Source organism: Delphinapterus leucas, chromosome 16, assembly GCF_059928025.1.
Source record: "Delphinapterus leucas isolate spDelLeu-1000000601 "Yukka" chromosome 16, BTC_Dleu_Yukka2, whole genome shotgun sequence".
NCBI classification, from domain to species: domain Eukaryota; kingdom Metazoa; phylum Chordata; class Mammalia; order Artiodactyla; family Monodontidae; genus Delphinapterus; species Delphinapterus leucas.
The window spans coordinates 71,101,250-71,112,511 of NC_143144.1; the positions used below are offsets into that span (position 1 = coordinate 71,101,250).

The 11,262-nt window shown below is 46.3% G+C and overlaps 2 pseudogenes; one reads left to right on the plus strand and one right to left on the minus strand.

The window, feature by feature from the left end:
* Window positions 1–368: 368 nt before the first annotated feature.
* On the minus strand, window positions 369–8,369 carry LOC149747322 (AT-rich interactive domain-containing protein 1A pseudogene; annotated as a pseudogene).
* A 51-nt stretch (window positions 8,370–8,420) lies between these two features.
* Window positions 8,421–10,651, plus strand: LOC111172292 (stress-70 protein, mitochondrial pseudogene; annotated as a pseudogene).
* The last annotated feature ends 611 nt before the right edge of the window (window positions 10,652–11,262 follow it).

The window sequence follows — 11,262 nt, forward strand, 5'->3', positions numbered from 1 at the left end:
AAAAACACCACTATACTCAAGCAACGGTATAACTAGATCAGTACAGACCACCAAGACTGACGAGACATAATCTGAGATGTAAAGACCTGACCCATCATTTAATTACCAGTCTTATCAGCAAATGTTTCCTTTGTAGCTAACCCAAATCCCTCTTACTGTTTTGACTCATGATTAATCTCAATGGAATCTGAAAACTAATGACTGAGCCACTATTTTCTGTATTAAAATCCTTCCAGTGATACATATGAAAAACAGTGCCCTCCCCCTCAGCTTTCTATGTGCTAAATCCATTTCCTCTTTTAAACAACTTTCATTTCATTTCATTTCAAATCCTTTCTTTCTGTTGTTCAAATGGGGGTCCCATTACATCCCAGTTACAGGGATTTTTCCTAGCTGGAGACTGGAATGAAATACGGCACTGTGCAGTGTTCAGCGTGGCACCAGGCCTGGTGGCATCAACATGCCATCCTTCCTGTAACTGTGTTGCTAATGTTTTTAAACATCTCCGAGTCACAAAATTCCGAGGATCTGAAAAAATATGGTACCAAGTGACAAAGGTAACATGAAAATTGTAAGTCCTTACAGTACTGCAAAAAGCATTCTTGCAAGCACAGGACAATATAAAATTTACTCAAAACAGGCAACCCATAGAACTCCCTCTTCAAGCGGCAAATGTTTACAAGTCTCTTCAAACCTTTTGAGTGTTAATATACCTATACAGATAAATACATTAGAGATGCTCAGAAGACACCTGGGGAGCTTAACTATTTGGAGGCTTTCTGTGATTAGTTTTTGAGTTGTGATTCATATGTTTACCTGTTCCTGAAAGATCGAGGGTACTGTGTCCTGAATGAGTGTGCTGTATGGGATACAACCAGCTGAAAACACTGGGCCTGTCCCCAAGGCACCCACACTCTGGCTGGGGAGATCAGACATCCACAAGTGAAAAGTGACAAAGAATGAGACAGGTGTGGCTGCATGCCAGACACGTGGCCAAAAGTAAGGGCTCTAGACCGGCTCTAATAGAAATACAATGCAAGCTGTATATTTAATTTTACATGTTCTAGTAGCTACGTTCTTTTAAAGTAAAAAACAGGTGAAGCTAGTGTTATCATTTCAACATAGAATTGGTGTAAAACTCTATGAAGGAGATGCTTTTTTTATACTAAATCTTTGAAATCTGATGTACATCTTACACTTACAGCCATCTCAATTGAGACCACATTTCAAGTGTTCAACAGACACATATGACTGGTGGCTACTGTCCTGACACTTCAGCTCTAGAGTTCAGAGGACATGGATGGATAGGAGTGGATCGATAGGGTGGCATAATCTAGAGGCTTGGTGATGTAGTAGATCTTGGATAAGGCGATAAACCTGTGTGAAAGGCCATTCCATGAGAAGTTGCTGGGGGAAGAAAACCGCATGAACAAAAGCATAGGGATATAGGTAGTTGAGATGAATTTTTAGACAATGAGTAGCCAGTTACAGACGGTTCATGTTGATGGAGTAATTAGAAGATGAAACTGGACAAGTAGTTCGGGAACAGATCAGAAGGTTAATGCAAAAGTGTTGAACTCTAACCTTCCCGGAAGCCTGGAGATTGACGATCAAGAGTGTTATGAGAAAAGCAGTGTTTTAGAAAGATTAACCTGGCATCAGAGGCATGACAGGTGGATATCACATCTTAATCTTCCAAATAATTGAGTTAAGTAAATTCAATAATCATATTTTATAAATCAAAAGACTAATATTTATATAATCTCATATAATAAATATGAGTTCATTATTAAACTGGCTTTCTGGTTCTCATATATCAACCCCAGGAGCCGACCCAGAGAAATGCAGCCCAGAGAAGCCGACCCAGGTTTCTGAGTGCATAATGCTGACAGCCTGGCCAATGACAGAAGGTTCTGCCCCCTTGGAGGTAAGGCATATGAGCTCAGGTGATTTGTTCAAGACAACAGGTAAGCAGTCTGGATCAAGTCTACATGCCTGACTCCTAAGTCCATCTCTTACTCCTGTCACCAAACTGCTTGTCTGTTCCCCACAAGACTGGAAGCTCCAACACACTGCCTGGCACAAGGTATGAACTCTAAATTTTCATTGGCTGAATTCCACTGGAGCCAGAAAACCAAGTTCTCTGGCTTCTGCAACAATCCAAGCACAGGGTGATAACAGGCCTCACTAGAGCAGTGCACTGCAAGAAGATGTGATGTAACCCTCTATTTCCTTTGAAATTCAGATTTTCACTAGCAGACATAAATAATAGTTTCTCTAAGAAAGGTGCTAAGCCTCAAATTGCAACGTATATGGGGCATTCTTTGCTAGTGTCACAGGAAACAATGAGATTCTTTCCCAAAAATTTCTAAGAAATGGATTTATTTCTAGAAATGGCACCTAGATTGCTGGAATGTATTTTAGCAACATATATTCAATGAGCATACACTGTATGAAAATGTACATCATTATTCTTTAAAAATAGGCATTTCTCTAAAATTGTTAAGTCAGAACTACATGTTCTAGGCTCCAGGTTCAGTTATCAATGTGTAAAATACTTGATTTATTTGTCACTTATTGTATTCTATTTTCAATGGGGTTCTCTCTTTTGTAACTGGAAGATTTGTAGCCATTTTTCTTACTGGACTTTACAAGGGAAAAAGTCCCTTTCCCCACCCCCAAGTTTTCTCCCTAGACCCCCCCCAACAGTTAACATAGCTAAGAGAATCAGATTCTGTTTCACTAACTTAGAGATGTCTGGCAAGAGATTAAATAGCTGTGTCTCACTTTGTGCAGGTCACCAACTTGTTAACTCGTCATACTATAAAGGGGTAGCTGGGAGGGGGACCAAACTGTGGGGATCCAAGGGTATGTGCAGTGTACAACATCATATATATACACACGTGGCAGCGCAAGCGCTGCAGCTAAAGCTTAAAACCAGTTCTAAGGGGTCATCTCAGGGTTATTCATACAATCAAGGAGGAGACAAAGAGGTCAGGGTGTTGTAGGTTCACACATGATACTTTGGGGGAAAAGCCTTTTCTTTTTTTTGCCCCCTCAACATGTAACTAAAAACATTGTTTAAAACTACAGCTTGCTGCTGACCCAGCGTTTTCTCTTGTTTCCATGTGAGACATCATTATTACAGTATGTTCACAGTATCAGGTGTACAGTACAGTACATGAAACGGTCTACACTCTACTGCACACGCCCCTCCAGTGAACAGGGTTTGTCCACAACTGCGAACTTCTCAGTTCCTGCAAGATTGTGAATGTACAACAATAAACCATACACAGTTCAGCAGTCACCATTTTTGTCCTTCAGGGGTTTTTTTGGTTTGGTTTTTTTAACCATTAAAAACATTATGGGGCTTCCCTGGTGGGGCAGTGGTTGAGAGTCCGCCTGCCGATGCAGGGCACACGGGTTCGTGCCCCAGTCCAGGAAGATCCCACATGCCGTGGAGCGGCTGGGCCCATGAGCCATGGCCGCTGAGCCTGCGCGTCCGGAGCCTCGGCTCCGCAACGGGAGAGGCCACAGCAGTGAGAGGCCCGCGTACCGCAAAAAAACAAAACAAACAAACAAAAAAACATTATGAAATGTGGCATCCCCTTGATGCCAGGACTGGGAAAGCCATTTTCATTTGTATTTTTTTCCCCCCAAACTCACTGTAAACGACAGTAACTTTGGTTAAAATAAAAGAAGTCTTCTATGTAGGCAGAGCTTTGTCTTTTCAAATAGGGCAGGGTCCTGAGGGGAGTAAAGTGAGGACAGGGAATAGAAAGATCGGGAGGAAGAAGGGGCGAGAAGGAGGAGGAAAGAGAACTAGGAGAGACTTTTTTTCCAAGGGAGAAGCTGGACAGCACAGGGTAAACTGGATTCTGAGGTGGTTTTGCATCAGTAAAGGGCAACAGTTTCTAAGTTCTCCACGCGTGCGCACGCGCACACAGGGAGGGAGGCGTCCCACGGCTGTCATGACTGACCAGTCAAAAACAGAACATCGCAAATGACTTGTGAAACCAGTGAGTTCATCGACGGTGATACCGAGATGTCCAACAGCCGTGACTCATACAGCGTGAACTCCGAGTGTTTCTCGTCCACCTTGGCCAGGGCCAGCAGCGCACGGGCAGCCTGCCGCATCACGTCCACACTAGCTGGCTCAAAGGGCGGGCTCTGCGTGTGGAGCAGGCTGGCCTGGCTCTGCTGGAACCGTGTGGCAGCAAGGCTGTCCTCCAGGAAGCCCAGGAGGTTGCCGATGCTGCCTTTCTGCACTGCAGTGGCACAGGCTGCCAGGCTGTCACCCTGTGCCAGGTTGGCTAGCAGTACCACAGCCATCTCCCGGCACACCGGGTTCTCTGGGTCACTGAGGAAGCGCACCATGGTGCTGTACAACTTCTCCAGGCGGCTGAAGGGGGCTGTGGCCAGGATCAGGTCCACATTGCTGTCCTGGATGCTGAGTTTGCTGAGGGTTTCCAAGACCAATCTCTATGGGGAGAGGACGGCGTTGGGGCCCAGGGTGGAGAAGGGGTCCTGGGCTTCAGCTGAAGGGCAGACTGCCCAGTGTAGGAGTCCATCCAGGACAGGCAGGCAAATGCCCTCGGGGTATGGGGAGAGGTCCAGCTGCCCCGACCTGTTGGCAAACGTGACCAAGGTGTTTTCCCAAAGCATCTCCAAGCAGTCCCACCACCACTCCACTTTGTTGCAGCTCACCCCTTGGGCCTGCTTCCCCTCCTTCTCGTAAGTCAGTGGCGCCTGCTTCCGTTCCGGGTGCTTGTGGTGCAGAAAGATCAGCTTGCCCAGGATCAGCAGCAGCCCCGGGTGCTTGGACATCTCAAAGTCGTTGCCTGGCACAAATGACAGACTTCGGATGGTATTGGAGATACAGATGCAGCGTTTGGCTAGGGAATCCTGCCAGCCCAGAAGGGTACACAGTGGGGTGTCATCTTTACTGTGGGGTTCATCCTCTAAGATCTTGATGTTCCGATGGCTCTGTGCTGGGCTGATGCCAAATGGAAACTTGCTGCTTTCCTTGGTGGCCTCTACACTCTTAGCTCCCTCCTCGGTCAATGTGCTAGACCGGGTGGACAACATGTCATCCATAGTGGCTGTGATCCGTTTTTCTGGAGGGCCATCAGTCGGGGGGCCCTCCTGCTCTGTTGTCCCTGGGGTACCCTCTACTGCTGTGACATACTTCCGAGTGACTGGTGGGCAGGGTACATGAGGCCGGGAAGGCAGCAGCTCTGTTTTGCTCTCAAAGCGGGTCTGGATATGCTCGGTGGTGACCCCCCACCAATCCGCCAGTGCAGCAAGCCACTGTCAAACTCCTGCACGCGCCCAAGCTTATCTGAGCAGCCCACCACAGACGGCTTTTGCACGAGCTTTACTGGAAGCCTGTCAAACTCACTAATCAGCTTCTCCTCACGATTCTCTGAGGCGGCTTTGTCCTTGCCCGCAAAGGCCATCTCCTCATCATTTTCAATTACGTCCTCCTCTTCTTCCTCCTCTAGTTTAGGACCTAGAAGGTCTTCCTCCTTCTCCCCCTGCACAGGAGCTGGACTAGACGCTTTGCTGAATCTCCCAGGGTCCAGTAGTGTTCTCTGTCCTGGGTCACCCACCTCATACTCCTTTAAAATGCCAAAGATCTCAATCAGGCAACGTGGGAAATATTCCACAAGGAGCTCTACCAACCCTGGGAGCTGACTGAGGTTGAAAGTCATGATGCTGTTGTTATCATACAGCAGGATGTTAATGGTGTCTAATGCCCACGTGCTCTCTGCCAGCAGCCCGGACTTGAGGGACATCATTACCCGCCACGCCTCCAGGGTTCCGATGTCTTTCGTCGTGAGCCGCCTCCTCTGCTTCAACACAGGCTGTGTGGCTTCAACAGAGCCAGGTGGGAAGGTGATGTCCCGCCGAATCATAGGGGGCTGCACAGGGGCAGGTGCTATGCGTGAGGCAGGTACTGGTGGACCTGGCTTCTGCATCTTCATCCCAGAGTGCAGGAATGGAGACTTGTTAGGAGAGGTGCGGTTCTCCATTGGCCGGAGCAGGGGAGCAGGGCTGGATACGTGAGGAATGTGATTCTGCATGCTTGGTGGGGGCTGGTAGTTGGATGGAGGGGGCTTCGTCATGGGGGACACGGGGGCAGAAGGACCATATGGGGGCTGGCGTGTGCCATGGGAAGGCCATGGGCCTTCATGGTTGGCTCTCTGATCCGTGTGCAGCATTTCATGTTTGGTTCACGCCCTGATAGGCAGCGCCTTGCAGGGCAGAGCCCGTGCTCTGCCTGCTGGTGTAACTGTGTATGAGTGCTTTTCAAAGTTCATTTCTCAAAGGTCAGAAATAATTTATTGTGTGTCAGTCCGGTTTGGAGAGATGAGAAAGGTGCTTTGTTCTTCTTTTAAACGTGACCGCATAGACACATACACACAGAATTACAAAAGCTTCTCAGGCAAAAATATATGGTCTAGGTCCACAAACTCTTACCTGAGAGCCTGGGGGGCAGTTATATTTTAGAATTCAGGATTTAGGGGATTCTAGGAAGATAATATGGTACATAGATTACATATTACAGAACATCTTAAGCAGGGTCCCAGGTCAGCATTCCATAATCAAACATTAATGTCTCTGCAGCGAAATGTATGATTGTTCATACTGAGTAGATAAATAATGACTATAAAAAGCCTCACGCCAGTTCAGGTCAGATCTTACTGCCAAATGAGTTCAATTCAGGTCGCATTTACTCTCAAGTGAGTTATGGAAAAAAAACTCTATCTTCAGAGCTTTCTAGATTTGGGAATTGAGAGTGAGAAATTGTGGACCCGTATTATGAAATATTCCTTCATAGAATGTCATCTACTCTTTAGGGAAGGCAATGAAACATATTTAAACCTACCAAATATGTTAAATCAATTAATTTTCAAATAATATTATTCAATAGATACTTGTCCAATGAGGAATAAACACAGTTATTTAAACAGTGACAATTACAGGGAGATTTGATATAATAGGCTACATCCTGTTAGCGGACATTAAGAATGGCCGAAGGCTTGGGGACTTCCCTGGTGGTCCAGCGGTTAAGACTCCGCACTCCCAATGCTGGGGGCTTGGGTTTGATCCCCAGTCAGGGAACTAGATCCCACATGCATGGCGAAACTAAGACCCAGCATAGCCAAATAAATAAATAAATGCATATTTAAGAAAAATAAAAGAATGTCCAAAGGCTCGATAGTGATTGGTGGGCAACTTATTTGCAAACAATCAACAAGAGCCAATATGTTATACAGCCAACCCACTGCTTGTGAGTGGCAACATATCAGCTATGAAAATATCCTTGATTAATTCAAGGCTGATTTCAAAGAATCTCAGGATTGGAATCACTTTAAAATCACTGTAGTCCAACCACCTCTTAGAGCAAAGAATCTTCTTATCCTTAGGTCCCCAACCCCTTAAAGTTACAAAAGAAAAAAAGAAAAGGGAAAAAGGTTATGATCTTCACCCCAGAAAGATGCACATACATGATAAGTGTCACAATCATTTCCAAGGGATCTACTGACCCCGAGTTCAGAATTCCTGCCTAGATGCTTGCCATATTTGAAAAGAAAGCTAATGTTTTATAATTTCACAGCAATCTTACTACCCTGGAAAGCTTCTATATTTTAAGTTGCTCATAAATTGACTGTGGTCATATGTTTCAATGGCTTCTGTGACATTTATCTCAACTTATGATGTTCTATGCAATATTTATAAGAATTTTTTTTTTTTTTTTTTTTGCGGTACGCGGGCCTCTCACTGCTGTGGCCTCTCCCGGCACAGAGCACAGGCTCTGGACGCACAGGCTCAGCGGCCATGGCTCACGGGCCCAGCCGCTCCGCGGCACGTGGGATTCTCCCGGACCGGGGCACGAACCCGTGTCCCCTGCATCGGCAGGCGGACTCTCAACCACTGCGACACCAGGGAAGCCCAAGATAAATATTTTTGAACTCACTGTGACCCTCTGTCTTTACCATAAAGGTTGAAAAGAGGAAACATAATGACATTTTTTGGCTTTTCTTTTTCTATTTTTACATCCCATATCACACATAACTCAGACGGGGCAAAGAAAGAAAAAGAAATTCTCGATATACCGCTTTTAGCCTCCTGGTCTGTCACGGAGCCCAGACCTGCCGCAGCTGGCACGGGAGGACACGCTTTTCCCTACCATCATGCCCCGAAGCGTATTAGCCATAGGCCCTGACTCCGGAAGCAGCGTTCAGGTATTTTCTTATCAGGCAGCGCGGTGGCGCCTCAGCGGAAGAGCGGGCTTCCAGGCCGCAGCGATCAAACCCCGCCCCCCACCTCACGTAGTTGGAGGTTTCCAGAAGCGCTAGCATCACCGCGCCGCGCAATTCTCGATGGTCCGAGTGCGTGTTTGCTGCCTCGTATTTCCACCGTTAACCAGCCATGATAAGCGCCAGCCGAGCCGCAGTAGCCCGTCTTGTCGGCGCCGCAGCCTCCCGGGGCCCCCCAGCCGCCCGCCACCAGGATGGCTGGAATGGCTTTAGTCATGAAGCTTTTAGAATTGTTTCAAGGCGGGACTATGCGTCAGAAGCAATCAAGGGAGCAGTTGTTGGTATTGATTTGGGTACCACCAACTCCTGTGTGGCAGTTACGGAAGGTAAACAAGCAAAGGTGCTAGAGAATGCTGAAGGTGCCAGAACCACCCCTTCAGTTGTAGCCGTTACAGCAGATGGTGAGCGACTTGTTGGCGTGCCGGCCAAGCGACAGGCTGTCACCAACCCAAACAACACATTCTATGCTACCAAGCGTCTCATTGGCCAGCGATATGATGACCCAGAAGTTCAAAAAGACATTAAAAATGTTCCTTTTAAAATTGTCTGCGCCTCTAATGGCGATGCCTGGGTTGAAGCTCATGGAAAACTCTATTCCCCAAGTCAGATTGGAGCATTTGTGTTGATGAAGATGAAAGAGACTGCAGAAAATTACTTGGGGCACACAGCAAAAAATGCTGTGATTACCATCCCAGCGTATTTCAGTGACTCTCAGAGACAGGCCACTAAGGATGCTGGCCAGATATCTGGACTAAATGTGCTTCGGGTAATTAATGAACCCACAGCGGCCGCTCTGGCCTATGGTCTAGACAAATCAGAAGACAAAATCATTGCCGTATATGATTTAGGTGGTGGAACTTTTGATATTTCCATACTGGAAATTCACAAAGGAGTATTTGAGGTGAAATCCACCAATGGAGACACTTTTTTAGGTGGTGAAGACTTTGACCAGGCCTTGCTGTGTCACATTGTGAAGGAGTTCAAAAGAGAGACAGGGGTTGATTTGACCAAAGACAACATGGCGCTTCAAAGGGTTCAGGAAGCCGCTGAGAAGGCCAAGTGTGAACTCTCTTCGTCTGTGCAGACTGACATCAATTTGCCATACCTTACGATGGATGCTTCTGGACCCGAGCATTTGAATATGAAGCTGACCCGGGCTCAGTTTGAGGGGATTGTTACTGATCTAATCAGAAGGACCACAGCTCCAGGCCAAAAAGCCACGCAAGATGCAGAAGCCAGCAAAAGTGACATAGGAGAAGTGATTCTGGTTGGTGGCATGACTAGGATGCCCAAGGTTCAGCAGACTGTGCAGGCTCTCTTTGGCCAAGCCCCAAGTAAAGCTGTCAATCCTGATGAGGCTGCGGCCATTGGAGCTGCCATTCAGGGAGGTGTGCTGGCTGGTGATGTCACAGATGTGCTACCCTTGGATGTCACTCCCCTGTCTCTGGGTATTGAGACTCTGGGAGGTGTCTTCACCAAGCTTATTAACAGGAACACCACTATTCCAACCAAGAAGAGCCAGGTGTTTTCTACAGCTGCTGATGGACAGACGCAAGTGGAGATTAAAGTTTGTCAGGGTGAGAGAGAGATGGCTGGAGACAACAAACTTCTTGGACAGTTTACTTTGATTGGGATTCCCCCAGCCCCTCGTGGAGTCCCTCCGATTGAAGTTACATTTGACATTGATGCCAATGGGATTGTACATGTTTCTGCCAAAGATAAGGGTACAGGACGCGAGCAGCAGAGTGCGATCCAGTCTTCCGGTGGGTTAAGCAAAGATGATATTGAAAATATGGTTAAAAATGCAGAGAAGTATGTTGAGGAAGACCGGCGAAAGAAGGAACGAGTTGAAGCAGTTAATATGGCTGAAGGAATCATTCATGACACAGAAACCAAGGTGGAAGAATTCAAGGACCAATTGCCTGCTGACGAGTGCCACAAGCTAAAAGAAGAGATTTCCAAAATGAGGGCGCTCCCCGCTCGAAAAGACAGTGAAACAGGAGAAAACATAAGGCAGGCAGCATCTTCCCTTCAGCAAGCATCACTGAAGCTCTTCGAAATGGCATACAAAAAGATGGCATCTGAGCGGGAAGGCAGTAAACTTTGGAGTCGAAAGGACAACATATTATGATGCTTGGGAGTGAAGGGATCTCCTGAGCTGAAATGGGCAAAACTTCAGTCTTCTACTGTGTTTTTGCAGTACTCTCTATATAATTTCCTGAATATGTAAATTTCGTGACCATTAGCTAATGATCATTTAACAAGTGGTAATTCCCAACAGTACAAAGTTCACAGTATTCTGTCCCTAGCCTGTCATTCCTTTTCAGCTGCATGTAAAATGGGGGGAAAGATGATTTACTGATCATTCTAAAGATTTAACGTTGTTTTGTGCTGAAGTGGCTGTATTTTCAAAGGGGTGAAACCATCTCACACACTGAAGACAGGTCTGGAATGAGACCATAGGGGGATGAGATCCTTCTAGTTACCTAAGTACTGCTGTACCAGCCTGTGTGTATATGGAGTTCTTCAGCTGAGGCCTTGCAAGGCAAGCCAGCTGTGCCATGTTGGGAGGAAGGGCAGGGGAAGCTAAATCAATGGAAAACTAAGCTAGCTATTTATGTGAGGTCCAGCTTCTAAAACACAAGTCTCCCAAACTTTCTGAAGGCATACTTTCCTAGCTACCCTTTGGCCTGTGTCTGGCACCTGTATCCCTGATGACTGTTCTTTTTGATCCATTCTGGATTTTTAAAAAAATAAATAGGAAAAACAAAAAAAAAATCCTCTAAGGAAAAAACATAAAATTTCCTGCTAATAATTTATCAAGCAACAATTTTCAATTTGACATTAACTGGAATAGGAAATGATGGAGTAACTTTTCTAAGTGTGGAGCTGTCATGGGAGAAAAGACTTATATTAGCCTCTGGCATCAAATCAT